This window comes from Piliocolobus tephrosceles, chromosome 16, assembly GCF_002776525.5.
Source record: "Piliocolobus tephrosceles isolate RC106 chromosome 16, ASM277652v3, whole genome shotgun sequence".
NCBI classification, from domain to species: Eukaryota; Metazoa; Chordata; class Mammalia; order Primates; family Cercopithecidae; genus Piliocolobus; species Piliocolobus tephrosceles.
Genome location: NC_045449.1, coordinates 8,256,007 through 8,271,493, shown reverse-complemented (window position 1 = coordinate 8,271,493; position 15,487 = coordinate 8,256,007).

The window sequence follows — 15,487 nt, the reverse complement described above, 5'->3', positions numbered from 1 at the left end:
AAAAAAATTAAGAAGGGCTGCGGCTCCGTCCCTGCCTCCTGGCTGAGGTGCTGGGAAACGCACTGAGTCATCTAATGGCAGGCCAGGCCCCTCGGAAAATGTTGGCATCATCTTCCAAGCTGTCACCCCTCCCACGCAGCCCGGACCCAGAACTGGTGTTTGTCAGGACTGGACCATTGGCCTTATCTTAATGAACGGGCTTTGCCTGGCAGGATTCTAAGAGGTGCCAAAGGGCCCAGACTGATCTAATTCCTTCCTCCTCGTGGTTGAGCTTTCTCCCTAGGAGATGGGCCCAGGGACTGGGCATGGCAATTAACTATCAGCAACCTTTGCCCCAGCCCCTGCTTCCAATATACCAAATCCAGAAAAAATAAAGTGGAAAGGAAGACGGAAATCAGCCCCAAAAGGGAACAGGAATTATAAAACCAGCCTTGTGGCAGTAAAAAAGGTGAGTGAGGGCTTGCCCCGCTCTCTGCTTTTATAAATCATTAGGAAGGGGTTTGCCGAGGCATGGGTCCCAGTACAAGGTCTTTCTTGGACTGAGCCAAAAAGGTTAATGTCACAGGCCCTGAGAGCATGCATGAGGATCCCAAATCTCTCCTGTGACAAACTCCGAGATTCAGGAAACAGAAGCCAGATTCCACCACTGGGAGGGGTGGAGGCTGACCAGCTACCCTAAGGGAGATCTGGGTACAAGCCCAAACCCTAGCTAGTAAAGATGCTGGACTTTGGCCACATCACACACTCACAGGTGATGTAATGCACATAGGCCCACTATGGAAATTCTGACGAGATGGGGCATAGTTAACTCTACTGAATCAGGTGAGCAAGACATCTCAAAATCAGCTTCAGCCTAATCTCTCTCTATTCCTTTGGCCAGCATTTTTTGCTAATCTCTAAGGGTATAGATCTAGCTGTGTAAGGGACACCCACTGGCTGGCCAGTTGCTCATGGTCTGGCGGCTGTGTCCACCAGATGTCCCACCACCACCTCCAGCTCTACGTGCCGAAACCCCAAACAGATTTGCCTTTGCCCCAACAGAAATTTCCAAAACGATTTTCATGTTTCTGTCAATGGTGCCATCATTCCAGTCAATGAGGCACAAGGCACTCATCAAATCCCCCTAATCATTTCCCCCCTCCCCAGCTTGCATCTCACTCTTGTGGTCACCACAGCCCAAAGACTTTCCCTTCCCAAACTCAAGTAAATCTATGCATTTTTCAGTACTTTCTTCCCACATCGCCCATAATCCAAAGTTTCTTACTTGTCTCTCCCTCCCCCCCAAACTTCTCTCCCTCGAATTTCTTCTTGTTTCAGCCCAGCAGTCCACACCTAACCATAAGAATAATCTTTCTAAAATCCCACTGTATACAGAGCATCCCTGGCTCCAAAACTTGTTTTGGCATCTTTCTACCTTTGTGATAAAGAACAAAGTAGTTGCCGGGCGCGGTGGCTCAAGCCTGTAATCCCAGCACTTTGGGAGGCCGAGACGGGCGGATCACGAGGTCAGGAGTTCGAGACCATCCTGGTCTACACGGTGAAACCCCGTCTCTACTAAAAAATACAAAAAAGCTAGCCGGGCGAGGTGGCTGGCGCCTGTAGTCCCAGCTACTCGGGAGGCTGAGGCAGGAGAATGGCGTGAACCCGGGAGGCGGAGCTTGCAGTGAGCTGAGATCCGGCCACTGCACTCGAGCCCGGGCGACAGAGCGAGACTCCGTCTCAAAAAAAAAAAAAAAAAAAAAAGAACAAAGTAGTCTGGTACTCAAGGCCCTCCCAAAGCAACTCCAGCCCACTTCTGTGGTCTATATCCTATGGATCACCTATCTAGGTCTGGCCAGACCCTCCAGCATGGTCCCCCAGAGAGATGATTCCCTTCCTCTATGGGCCTATCTTGTTGACTCCCACTGCCCTGTACACTATAGCTGCTCCCTAGGCTTGGCCGACCCACCTCCTCCTCTGCCTTTTGAAGTCTCATTCATATGCTAGCTCCTCCAGGAAGACTTCCCTGATACCCAAAGCTCCAAAGTGAGCACTCCCTCCTCTAAGCTCACATGGAACTCTACACAGTTCACAAGAGACTTATTAAACATGGCCTTTTGGTCACAGAGATGTCCAATCTCCTCCAAGAAACCAAAACTCACTGATTGTAGGGACAGTGTTGATTGTCTAAATATATCCCCAAAAACAGGCACTTAGCAAACACTCATTTAATATGCTTCAACAAAAGTGAAAGAATGAACCAATGGTCTGGTGGCTATAACTTCAAGGGCAAGACTGACAGAACATTCTGGAAAATACCCCAAATTCTGAAAAAAATCACCATAGACAGGAATTTTCACTGGTGTAAAAGGCTGAACTTAGATGATATAGGTTACAAAGGAACTAAGATTTGGGTCATAGGCAACTATGCCTTTTCTCTAGCCTAAGTCTTAAACCCAAGCCACAGTGTCTACAATCCCCAATGCAATATCCTTCGCTTTTGTAATTAAATAATAGTAATAATAATGTGTTTTTTAAATCTTAAAAATATACACTTGGGGCCAGGCATGGGGGCTCATGCCTGTAATCCCAGCACTTTGGGAGGCCAAGGTGAGTGGATCACGAGGTCAGGAGTTCGAGACCAGCCTGGCCAACTGGTGAAACCCTATGTCTACTAAAAATACAAAAAGTAGCCAGGTGTGGTGGCACATGCCTGTAATCCCAGCTACTAGGGAGGCTGAGGCAGGAGAATTGCTTGAACCCGAGAGGCGGAGGTTGCAGTGAGTCAAGGTCGCATCACAGCACTCCAGCCTGGGCGACAGAGTGAGATTCTGTCTCGGAAAAAAAAAAGTATATATATACACACACACACACACACACACATATACACACTATATATACATACATATATACATACATATATGTACACACACATATACACATATATACATACATATATACACACACATATATATGTACACACACACACACATATATACACATATACACTTCAGCCTTGAGGCGAGAAGTGGTTTTATATAGAGAGAAAAGTCTTTCATTCATTAGCAAGGAGTTTAGTGCCTGCTGAGGACCAGGCACTGTTCTAGTCATGGGGATCCCAGTACAATTTTAAAAAGCACCCCCCACTCCTACCCAATATAATTAGCTTATATTCTAAAGGGAAAAAAGACAACAAGCAAATAGACTAATCTATTTCTGCCAGGTCATGAGAAATGCTATAAAGAAAAACAACCAGGGCAAAGGAAAAAGTGTGACAGGACTGCTCCCTGACTGAAAATAGGGCTTAATAGTCATGGGATTCTCTTCCTCCGTAAAGTTGTCAAGGCCCTTAAAACCAAAGACTGCAATATAAGATGTAACCAAGATGTGAAATTTTAAAAGAACATTAAAGTATGTGCAGATGCCTTAAATAGAGAAATGCATCTTAATTCTTCATCATAACATTTGGCACTGAGTGGCCACTCAATAAATATTGGTCATATAAATGGGTTGCTGGGCGGTCCACAGAATGCCAGATCCTTCGACCAGGAGATGAATTTCCCCTTCCAAGACTTTGGGTGGTTTTTTTGTTTGTTTGTTTGTTGTTTTTGTTTTGAAACTGAGTCTCGCTCTGTCGCCCAGGCTAGAGTGCAGTGGTGCGAGCTTGGCTCACTGGCTCACTTGCCTGCCAGGTTCAAGCAATTCGCCTGTCTTAGCCTCCCGCCCCCAAGTAACTGGAACTATAGGCCTGCACCACTACACCTGGCTAATTTTTTTGTATTTTTAGTAGAGACGGGGTTTCACCATGTTGACCAGGCAGGTCTTGAACTCCTGGCCTCAAATGATCTGCCTGCCTCGGCCTCCCATAGTCCTGGATTACAGGCATGAGCCACCATGCCCAGCCGCCCTTCCAAGACTTTGAATGGTAACCAACTCATGTCTGATTCAAAAATGCTCACATATGGTTTGGTCCCTGACACATCCAGCCACAAACAGCCCAGCCTGGGCTATTCCTATACCACCTTGAAGGGAAAGAAGGTTCTATTTGTTGTATTTATTGCATCCTCATTAGCTTCTGGAGCAAACAGAGCTCACTGACCACTCAAAGCAGCTCAGACTCCCAAACCTCAGCTCTCCCATCAGAGTTTGTCCCCACACTTTCAAACTCCAGTTGGCTATAAGTCAACAGAAAGGCTGGAATTGGGTAGAGATGAATTTGTTATGCAGTGTCTTAGGTTCCAAGCCCCCTTCCCCTTCCTTCCCTTTCCACTGTGCCTGAGAATGCAGCCTGCTTCTGGCCCTTGGCCCCCTTGTCAGGAGGGTGCTTTGCCTTGTGCAGGCCGCCAGGTATAGCCTGCTGAAAGGTGGCTTTTAGAGAAGAGAAAAATGAGAACAGTTTAGGTTGCGGCTGAAACAGGCCTTCCTATGAAGGTCCTGCCCTGCTGATGGTACCTGGAAAGAAAGAGACCTCATCCTTATCCAGGGGGGTAAACTGAAGTTTCAAGAGCCTTTCATCCCCTATTGAGGCCTGTCTAGCCTTTTCTCCCCTATTGATGGAACTTGACACCCTGCCATGCTCCCATGAATCTCTGGCTAGTCCTAATTTCTTCCCAGAAGGCTCCCTGAACTGTGGACTTCCTCCTGATCTAGAACCTCATGGTTTTCCTGACTTCCCCAAGCTTCAGTCTTCACTATCATCCTTGGCTGTCATCCCAGCCCAGCCACTTGACAGCCACTATCCACACCCCACAGTGGCAGCTGCCTCCCAAGAAATGGATGGCATGACACTGTTAATTGCTCATTGGGTTAACACCTGGCAACCCCAAGGGCTGTTGACATCACACCTCCATAAACAGTGTGACTGTCCCTGGGAAAAAAATGAGATGTGCTCACATACCTTTATATAGACAAGGTGGCGCCAGGTTTACCTACTCCCAAACTAGACTAATGAAATGACGGGGCTGAAAAGAAATGGAGTGTTTCTTACCAGTCTAAGCTTATTAAGCAATCTCAGCCTGATTCCCATCACCAGGTAAGCCAATGAGTCAAAGTTGCCAGGACCAAAAGATCATGCTTCCAACCATTCAACAAATATTTAATGAGGGCCTGGCCCTGTTCTAGATGCCTGGCATAGCACAATTAACAAAAGAAGCTAAATTCTTTCCTTCCTGGAGGTTTTCTAAAACTGAAAAAAAAAAAAAAAGAAGGAAAATAGAAGGGAAACAGAAATAGACAAAGAGGCTGGGCTCAAGGGCTTACTCGCGTAATCTCAACACTTTAGGAGGCTAAGGTGGGAGGATCACTTGAGGCCAGGAATTCAAAACCAGCCTGTGTAACATGGCGAGACTCATCTCCATGTAAATTTAAAAATTAGCTGGGCAAAGTGGCTCACATTTGTAATCCTAGCTATTCTGTAGCCTGAGGTGGGAGGATGGCTGGAGGCCAGAGATTTGAGGCTGCAGTGAGCCATGATTGCACCATGGGTTAGTTGCCTGGGTAACAGAACAAGACCTTAACTCAAAAAAAAAAGAAAAAAAATAGATAACCCTGAGTATGTCGGCAGTAACAAGTGCTAAGGAGAAAAAAAGTAGCCAAGGTTTTTTTAATATTTTAGATTTAAAGTAGCACCTAGGGCAGCAGCCATGCCTTATTTATCTCTGACCCCAATGCCTGGCATGTTATGGGCAGTTAACATTTATTGAATAAAAGCTTTAAATGATTTTTTTTTTTTTTTGAAACGAGGTCTCACTCTGTCACCCAGGCTGGAGTGCAGTGGTTCACTCAGTCCACTGCAGACTTGACTTCCTGGGCTCAGGTGATCCCCCACCTCAGCCTCTCAAGTACTTAGGACTACAGGCATGTGCCACCACACCCAGCTAATTTTTGTACTCTTTGTAGAGATGGGGTTTCACCATGTTGCCCAGGCTGGTCTCAAACTCCTAGGCTCAAGCGATCCTCTACCTAGGCCTCCCAAAGTGCTAGGATTACAGGCATGAGCCACTGCACCTGGCCTCAAAGCACTTTTTTTAGTTTAGAACTCTAATAAAGAACTTCCCTTTAGAAACAAGCAATAAGAAGCAATTGACAAATGTTTAAATGCAGGCGGCTAAGAAACATGTGAATCATATCCTACCTTGATCCTAATCAAACACATTCAAAGTAGGACAGCAAAGAAGAGAGTCCATATTTCATCCAACAGGTATAAGAGATTCTAAAACATTAGACGACAAATGCATACAAGAGCACTGAGAAACTAGCACCCTCGTGTAAAGGGCTGAGGAGGATGTTGCAATTCTTGGTAGGGAGTTTAGCAGCCTGTAGGCTCACTTAAAAATGTGGAACCTTGGCTAGGCACAGGGATTCACGCCTGTAATCCCAGCACTGTGGCAGCAAGGCAAGAGGACTGCTTGAGCCCAGGAGTTCAAGACCAGCCTGAGCAAGACAGTGAGAGACCATCTCTACAAAAAAAATGTAAAAGGAATAAAAACTTTATATTAAAAAAAAAACAAAGGGCTGGGCGCGGTGGCTCACGCCTGTAATCCCAGCACTTTGGGAGGCCGAGGTGGGCAGATCACAAGGTCAGGAGATCGAGACCATCCTGGCTAACACGGTGAAACACCATCTCTACTAAAAATACAAAAAAAAAGTAGCCAGGCGTGGTGGCAGGCACCTGTAGTCCCAGCTACTTGGGAGGCTGAGGCAGGAGAATGGCGTGAACCTGGGAGGTGGAGCTTCCTGTGAGCCGAGATCGCACCACTGCACTCCCGCCTGGGTGACAAATCAACAAAGCGAGATTCCGCCTCAAAAAAAAGAAAAAGGAAAAAAAAAAAAAAAACAAAGGTGCAACCTTTGTGATCCAGCATTCTGCTTCTAGGAATTTACCCAAAGGGAACTATTCAGGATGTGTGCAAATTGTCCAACAGGATGTTCATCAAAGCATTGTTTAGCAAAAAATTAGGAACAACATAGACTAAAGGACTAATGAAGTGGAATGATGTGATAGCTACACAATTTAACAGTATCCAAGCTGGGCACAGTGGCTCACGCCTGTAATCCCAGCACTTTGGGAGGCCGAGGCGGGTGGATCACGAGGTCAGGGTTTCGAGACCATCCTGGCTAACACAGTGAAATCCTGTCTCTACTAAAATTACAAAAAATTAGCTGGGTGTGGTGGCGGGCGCCTGTAGTCCCAGCTACTCGGAAGGAGGATGTCGTGCACCCGGGAGGCGGAGCTTGCAGTGAGCTAAGATCGCACCACTGTACTCTAGCCTGGGCAACAAAGCAAGACTCCATCTCAAAACAAAAAAAAAAAAACAGTATCCAAATGGTAACAACAATGCTATAGAATAATATTAATAAGGCAAATGTCCACAATATGCAGTTAAATGAATCAAGCAGTTAACAATAGGTATGTGATCCCATCTTTGTAAAGTAGAAAAACATGCAGACATTGATTGTCATTAGACAAAGAGTCTGGGGACAAAGACACCAAAATGAGGTGAGATCACAATCTAATCTCTCTCTGTCTCTCTCATCTGTTCTTCCTTCGTTTTTTTTTCTTTTCTGTATTTTTATCAAAAATGTCTTAAATGTGTAATTTTCTAAAGTTTAAAAACTAAGGATGCATCCATACTTAACAAAGCAAGATAATTTCCTCAAAATTCTTTGTAAATGATGTAAACTATTTCCTAAGCCTATGGATTTAGGATCTGTTAAATTTTTTTTTAAAGGCAGCCTTTCGGCCAAGTAACCCCAGTGGATACAAGAGTGACCTGGGCACTCACGTCAGTAAAGCCTCAATGGAAGGGTTCCCAATTCTGCAACACAGATCTTAGGAATTAATTCCCTTCTGCTGTGACTCCCTAATTAGTCCAACCTGATGTTATGTTGTTATGTACAGTTTCCTCCTTTTTTTTTTTTTTTTTTTTTGAGACAGAGTCTTGCTCTGTCTGTCGCGCAGGCTGGAGTGCCGTGGCCCGATCTCCACTAACTGCAAGCTCCGCCCCCCGGGTTCACGCCATTCTCCTGCCTCAGCCTCCGGAGTAGCTGGGACTACAGGCGCCCGCCACCACGCCCAGCTAATTTTTTGTATTTTTAGTAGAGATGGGGTTTCACAGCGTGAGCCAGGATGGTCTCGATCTCCTGACCTCATGATCCGCCCGTCTCGGCCTCCCAAAGTGCTGGGATTACAGGCGTGAGCCACCAAACCCAGCAATCTTTTCAATTTCATACCTTCTAAACACCTACTAACTGAAAACATAACGATATCTGAGACTTTAAGTGGTAGAAATACGTGGGATGTCAATTATCGCTAATCTGAAATGTTAAGGATTGCTTCTCTGGGCAGCGGGGGGCCAGAGGGGGGGTCACTTGTCTGGTGACCACTGTCTAAATAAGAACAAAACAATACTCCAACCATTTAAAACTACATATGGCAAAATAACAGTCATGAGATCGCAGAAGAAATTTCACACTAGTTTTCACCCATCCCTGTATGATACAACACAAATCTAGATGTCTGCTTCGAAACTACAAGGGGGGCCAGGTGCAGTAGCTCATGCCTGTAATCTCAGCACTTTGGGAAGCTAAGGAGGGTGGATCACGAGGTCAGGAGTTCAAGACCAGCCTGGCCAAGATGGTGAAAGCCCATCTCTACTAAGAATGCAAAAATTAGCCGGGTGTGGTGGCGGGCACCTGTAATCTCAGCTGCTCAGGAGGCTGAGGCAGAGAATTGCTTGAACTTGGGAGACAGAGGTTGCAGTGAGCCGAGATGGCGCCACTGCACTCCAGCCTGGGCGACAGAGCAAGACTCTGTCTCAAAAAAAAAAAAAGAGAGAAAGAAAGAAAAGAAAAGAAAATTACCAGGGGGTTTTATGGCCTTTACATGGAAAACATTTTCCACTCAAAATTAGGCGACAGGACTTCTCCAATCAGGAGTGCCTATAATATAGAGGTGGATTTTTACTCATAAACGCTGAATTGCAGACATGAAACATCCCAGGTTCCATGTTAATCACGGTAGAAATACCCCTTCCAGGAGAGGGAAGCAGGCCAGGCAGAAGAGAAGACATTCACTGAAGTGCTGGGGACAAGATAAAGGGGAGGCAGGGGGCTGGGCGTGGTGGCGGGCGCCTGTAATCCCAGCTGCTTGGGAGGCTGAGGCAGGAGAATCACCTGAACCCAGGAGGCGGAGGTTACGGTGAGCTGAGATCACGCCACTGCACTCCAGCCTGGGCAATAGAGCAAGACTCCGTCAACAATAACAAAAAATGGTGGGGGTGGAGGGGATAGGCAAGGGAGCCCTTTCTCCAAGCATGTTGCTGTTTCAACAATTTTCTAAAGATTGTGTGTTAACAGGATGGTTATTAACACCCTGATAAAAAGATATTAGAGGAAGTTGTTTGAAAGCAAGAGGCCCAGACACATAGAGAAGAGGATCAAAGGACAGCAAGGTCCACCCTCCCCCCCTAGTCATTGCAGGTACCACCTTTTCTCAGGGCTCCCACACTGGTGTGAGAACCCAGCCATGCCTCATGTTACCTTGGCCAAATCAGCCCCATCCCAGCTGATTTTGTTAAAAAGACTTCCCTTCCCAGCTGATTTTGTTAAAAAGACACCTCAGTTTCTTCATCTGTAAAATGAGCAGGTTGAACCAGATGACACTGTTGACAGTGAGTGAGTCAGGACCCACCCCAACATCTAGTGAAGCACCATCCTGGTGGAGTGGAGAGCCCTTCTTCTCCTTGGCCAGTCTGCAGAACGTGACAGCAGAGTCGGCCCTCTCCTGGGAGGGTGAGGGTAATGACTAAGGATAGTCTTATTCTTGCCAACGTTCCTCTCTGTGCCCTAAGGAATTGCTGATCTTGCAGAATGCACCACTCCATGGGCATCTAAGGTCTGGTGTATCCGTTTCCTTTGGCTGCTATAATTATCACAAGCCTGGTGGCTTAAAACAACAGATTTATCTTCTTGCACTTCTGAAAGTCAGGAGTGTCTAAACCGATACTTAAAGAGCTAAAATCAAGGTGTCGGGCAGCGTTGGTTCCTCCTGAAAACTCGGGGAGAGTCAGTTTCTTGCCTCCTCCAGCTTCTAGAGGTCACCAGCGCTCCTTGGCTTGCGGCTGCATTTGCTCCCATAGCTGCTTCCATCATCATATTGCCTTCTCTGATTTTGATAAGCCTCCCTCTTATAAGGACCCTTCTGATTACATTGAGCTGGCCCAGATAATCCCCCCATCTCAAAAGCCTTAATTATATCTGCAAAGTCCCTTTTGCCATAGGTAACATACAGGTTCTGGGGATTAGGATGTGAAGATTTTTGGGGGGGCTATTATTCTGCCTTCCCCTTTCTGATCTTCCAGTTTTACCACCTGCACGTTATTTGCTATTTCTGCATATCATCTTTGAATATTTATTTGAATTTACTCACATATTTAAAGATTAGCTTAAATCTTCCATTAACCTCATTCTAAATGATCATTTCTATGAAATCATAGAATCTGATGCTGATTGTATTTTCCCTAACATTCCCTAAAATAAATACCTAACTATTGAAATTTCAAATGTGCATCTCTTACCACCTAACATCAATCTGCCTGTCACCAGTAGTACACAGACCATCACTTAGGGAATAAAAATATAGTCCAGCCTACTGAATTTACAGAAAAGGGTAATTTGTCCAAGAATACACACGAGCAAAGAGCAAAACTTCAGCTACACCCACAACTTCTGCTTCCTGTCTCCATGCTCATCAATGACAACTTGAAAGTACGTCAGCTTTTCCTTAATAGCATCCCTAACATTAATGATTCATGTAATATAAGGCTTGGTTCCTCTTCTCTTACACTCATAGATATTTTATATTTGAAAAATGGGGCTTCCCTTTGCTTCCCCTGTCAACCAGTATTCATACATCTGACTTATAAACAGCAGCCTGTTTATTTGACCCACATCTGGACAGCGTCCAGGCCCCAGGGAAGAACAAACTGAGAATGGAGGTCAGTGGCCAGTGGTGACTTTGTAGTTTGCCCTTTGGCATCTGTCCCAGATGCAAATTGAACTTTGAAACCACTTTTGAGAAGCCAAGAGTCCTTTCTGTACACAGAGTGTGGGATGATGTAATTGTCCTCTTCTTATATAACAATCAGCATGCAATTAAAAAAAAAAATAGCTGTCATTCGTTGAATATTTAGTATGGGACAGGCCCTGTGTGAGGTGTTTTAATTTTATTTTGGGGGGCTGCCTCCTGAACCAGAGCAGGTTCAGAGAACTTAACTCACGTAAGTGCTTTACAAACACTCATTCATAACGATGCTATGAAGCAGCTATTCGTGTTCCCACTTTACAGACAAGGAAACCCAGTCCCAGAGAGGTTAAGCAATGTCTCCAAGGTCACACAGCTAGTATGACAAGGTCAGCATTCATAGACCCTCAGACATAGAAGAGAACTTTGGAATAATCTGCCATATGAGAAAACCAGGGAAGTTGAGCAATCTGCTCAAGGACATATGAGTCTGAGTTAGTGGCAGACTCAGGGACAGAATTCAGGTCTTCAGCTCTTAGACCAGTCTCTGTCTTTGGATTTTTCTGTTAAGCTATTATCTCTCGGGTGATCTGCTTCTTTTTTCTCCTTATTCCATCTCACACTCCTTCATCGGTGCTTCTGGCCCTCGTCAGTTTCACAGTGATGCAAAGCTGTGGAGGTATCTAATGAGGGTCCCAGAATGACCCTTCCCGACCACTCCCTCTGACCCAGCAACAAACATGGAAAGTTCTAGAAAATCTCCATGAGTCTGTATTCATTACATTGGAATTAGCAATAATGTAACCTGAAAAGAATTAAAGTTTACCTTTATCCTTTTTCCCCCCCAAAAAAAAGAGAATGCTAAGCAGATACATGGTGGAAACAGGATTAGATGGGGTCATGATCAACAGAGGAACTTGTTAATCAAAATTTTAGCCCAATAGGAACCCACATGTGTATCATTTAGGAGATTGGCTAAATAAATGATTGTATATACATACAAAGAAATACTGTATGGTCACTGGAAATGATATCATAGAACAATGCACATGAGAACAAATTATGATTTTGTAAGTCGAAAGCATGACACAAAATAAAATTACTCCACTTTTCTTTTTATAACTACATGCTCAGAAAAAAAGACTGGGAGGATATAAATGGTGGTTATCTCTGAGTAATTCATATTTTCTTTTCTGTGTTTATCAGTATTTTCCAAATTTTCTACAGCAAATACATATTAATTTCATAATCTAAGGGAAGAAAATCATCAAAAACTTTAGATGAAGTCATTAAGAACCACTATTTTCTGAAGTCTGTGCTCTGAGACTGCGTATACAAGAAAATAAGGGATCAGGCCAGGTGTGGTGGCTCACACCTGTAATCCCAGCACTTTGAGAGGCCCAGGCAGGAGGATTGTTTGAGGCCAGGAGTTCAAGACCATCCAAGGCAACATGGCAAGACACTGCCTATATACAAAATTTAAAAAATAGCCAGGTATGGTGGTGTGTGCTTATAGTCTCAGCTACTTGGGAGGCTCTGGTGGGAGGATCACTGAACCTAGGAGGTTGATGCTGCAGTGAACCGTGATCATATCACCACACTCCAGCCTGGGTGATAGAGTGAGACTCTGACAAAAAATGAAAAAGAAGAGAGAGAGAAAGAAAGAAGAAAGAAGGAAGGAGGGAAGGAAGGAAGGAAGGAAGGAAGGAAGGAAGGAAGGAAGGAAGGAAGGAAGGAAGGAAGGAAGGAATCAGCCATAAACTTTTTTATAGAGTTGGCCATACATTAGTAATTTAACAGTCATCCTGCCCTAGTAGAAAAATGAGCAATGGACACAAATAGATGGTTCATAGAAGAAATATAAATGGCCAATAAACACCGAAGAAGACCCTCAGCTACATCATTAATAACTTTTAAACATAAATTAAAATGACATTGAGATATCTCCTTTGCTTTTTATTTATCAGATTAGCAAAATTTAAAACAAATGATAATACCCAATGTTAGTAAAGTGTAAGGAAGCCCACTGTCTCCTGCGATGCTGGTCACAGAGTGAAAAATGCGGTAACCATCTCGGTTACCACGATGGATTAAACACATGTATCTTCACTTCCTCTTGAAATCCCACCGACAAAAAAGACCGAACACAAATTTTAAAAGGTATAAACCCACAGGGACAGAGGATAGGAAAAGGAGACAACAGCGGACAAGGGATGTTAACAGTATTTTGGAAGCTGGAAAGTGGATGAGTAAGTGACAGCTGATGCGGTCGATCAGAAAAGGCTGAAAACTAAATGCCAACCAGAAGCAAGCAGTGCCGTGCCTCTAACTCCAGAAAGTCTCAGGAACTGGAGGTGCGGGTTACTTTGAAAAGCAAGGTAGGGTGGGGTTAGAAACAGGAAGATCTGTCGAAACATATGATGTGTTTACAAAGCATTTCAACACAGGGCTTCACAGCCCAGGCAATCGACAAGCCAAGGCATCTACTTCTCTCCCACCCTAGCAGGAGAAGGTGTGCTTACTGGAGGAAAAAACCAGAATAGCTCCAGATCTGGGGAGACTGGACACATCCCAGGGCAGGGTTAAGTCACTACACCATAAAGGGAAGAAGGATTTGGGAGAGGGGAAGTCTTTGAAGCTACATACAGAATGCTGAGACCCCCTCGTGTCCCCCGATGGCCCCCCAGAATGTTAGCAGCCTGGCTTGTACCCTTCAGGCAGGAGACTGGAGCATTCTTCTGGGGGGTTCCCAATCATAGGGACTGGTCCCCCATTTGATCACCATACACAGAGACCCAACAACCAAGGCCAGATACAGACACACACACAGACACATTCACAGACACAGACACAAACACCCCCCAATCAGCTTCTAGTTCCTTGATTAGAAAAATGAACATTCAACAAGAAATCACCAAACATTTGAGGAAGCCTCCAATGTGAAAGATAGAACAAAATAGCATAAAATAAATTCAAAGGCTTCAATATAATCCATAGGTACAGGAAAAGTAAAAGAAAAAAGAGGCTAGGCGCAGTGGCTCATGCCTGTAATCCCAGCACTTTGGGAGGCCAAGGTGGGCAGATCTCTTGAGGTCAAAATACAAAAATTAGCCAGGCGTGGTGGTGCATGCCTGTAATCCCAGCTATTCGGGAGGCTGAGGCACAAGAATCATTTGAACCCAGGAGGCAGAGGTTGCAAAGAGCCGAGATTGTACCACTGTACTCCAGCCTGGGAGACAGAGCAAGAGTCTGTCTCAAAAAAAAAGAAAGAAAGAAAAAAGAAAAAAAAAAAAAAAAAGAGAGATTCAGCAGCAATAAACACAATGCAGGGAGCAGAAGTAAGCTGGAAAAAATGTTTAATATTTTCAGAGAAATAAACAAAGGCATTACATCATGAAACAAGAACATGGGGCTTCAAAAAAGGAAGTGAGAACAAGAGCCCTTTTTTAAAAACAGTGAGGGTCGAAATTAAAATATTCATTTGAAGAGTGTGACCATGAAATTGAGAAAATCTTCCAAAACAGGAGAACAAAAGACAGATCACCCAAATCAGAGATTAAAGGAAGAAAATGAGAGGATAAACCCCAAAGTCTAATATTCAAATAACAGGCGTTTCAGAAAGCAAGCACAGGGGAAATGAGGAGGAAGGAATTATTTTAAGATAATAATTCAAGAGATTTTTCCAGAATTGAATAACATGGGCATCCAGGTCGAAAGGGTCTCCTGAGTACACAGGACAATCAATGAAGAAACACCCACAGATGAAATTTCAGAATCCTAAGGATGACAAGACACCCCTAAAAACTTCCACATAAAACCGGGACAAGTACAAAGGATCCTGAATCATAATAGCAGAAGATTTCAACAATAAACTAGAAGCTTGAAAACAATGAACCATTGCCTTTAACATTCAGAGAAAAAAATCATTTCCAACCAGTTTTCTAAATCAAGCCAGACCCTTTGACAAGTATAAGGATAGAATGAAGGCCTGTTTCCAGATGGTCAAAACCTAGCAAAATTACCTCCTATCATTGGAAGATGCATGTCACCAAAACAGGGAAGAAAATGAAGAGGAAAATGTGAGATCCATACAGACAGACAAGTACTGTATGATTCTCCAAATATGAGGTAATTAGAAGAGTGAAATTCATAGAAACGGAAAATAGACTGATGGTTGCCAGGGCCTGGGAGGGAGGCAGGGAGGGGAAAATGGGGATTTAGTGCTTAATGGGTAGAGTTTCAGTTTGTGGACGATGAAGAAGTTCTGGAGATGGGTGGTGGTGATAGTAAGCGCAACAACATGAATGTACTTAATGCCACTGAACTGTACGCTTAAAAATGATTAAAATGGGCCAGGTGCAGTGGCTCATGCCTATAATCCTAGCACTTTGGGAGGCCGAGACAGGTGGATCACGAAGTCAGGCGTTCGAAACCAGCCTGGCCAACATGATGAAACCCCGTGTCTACTAAAAATACAAAAAATTA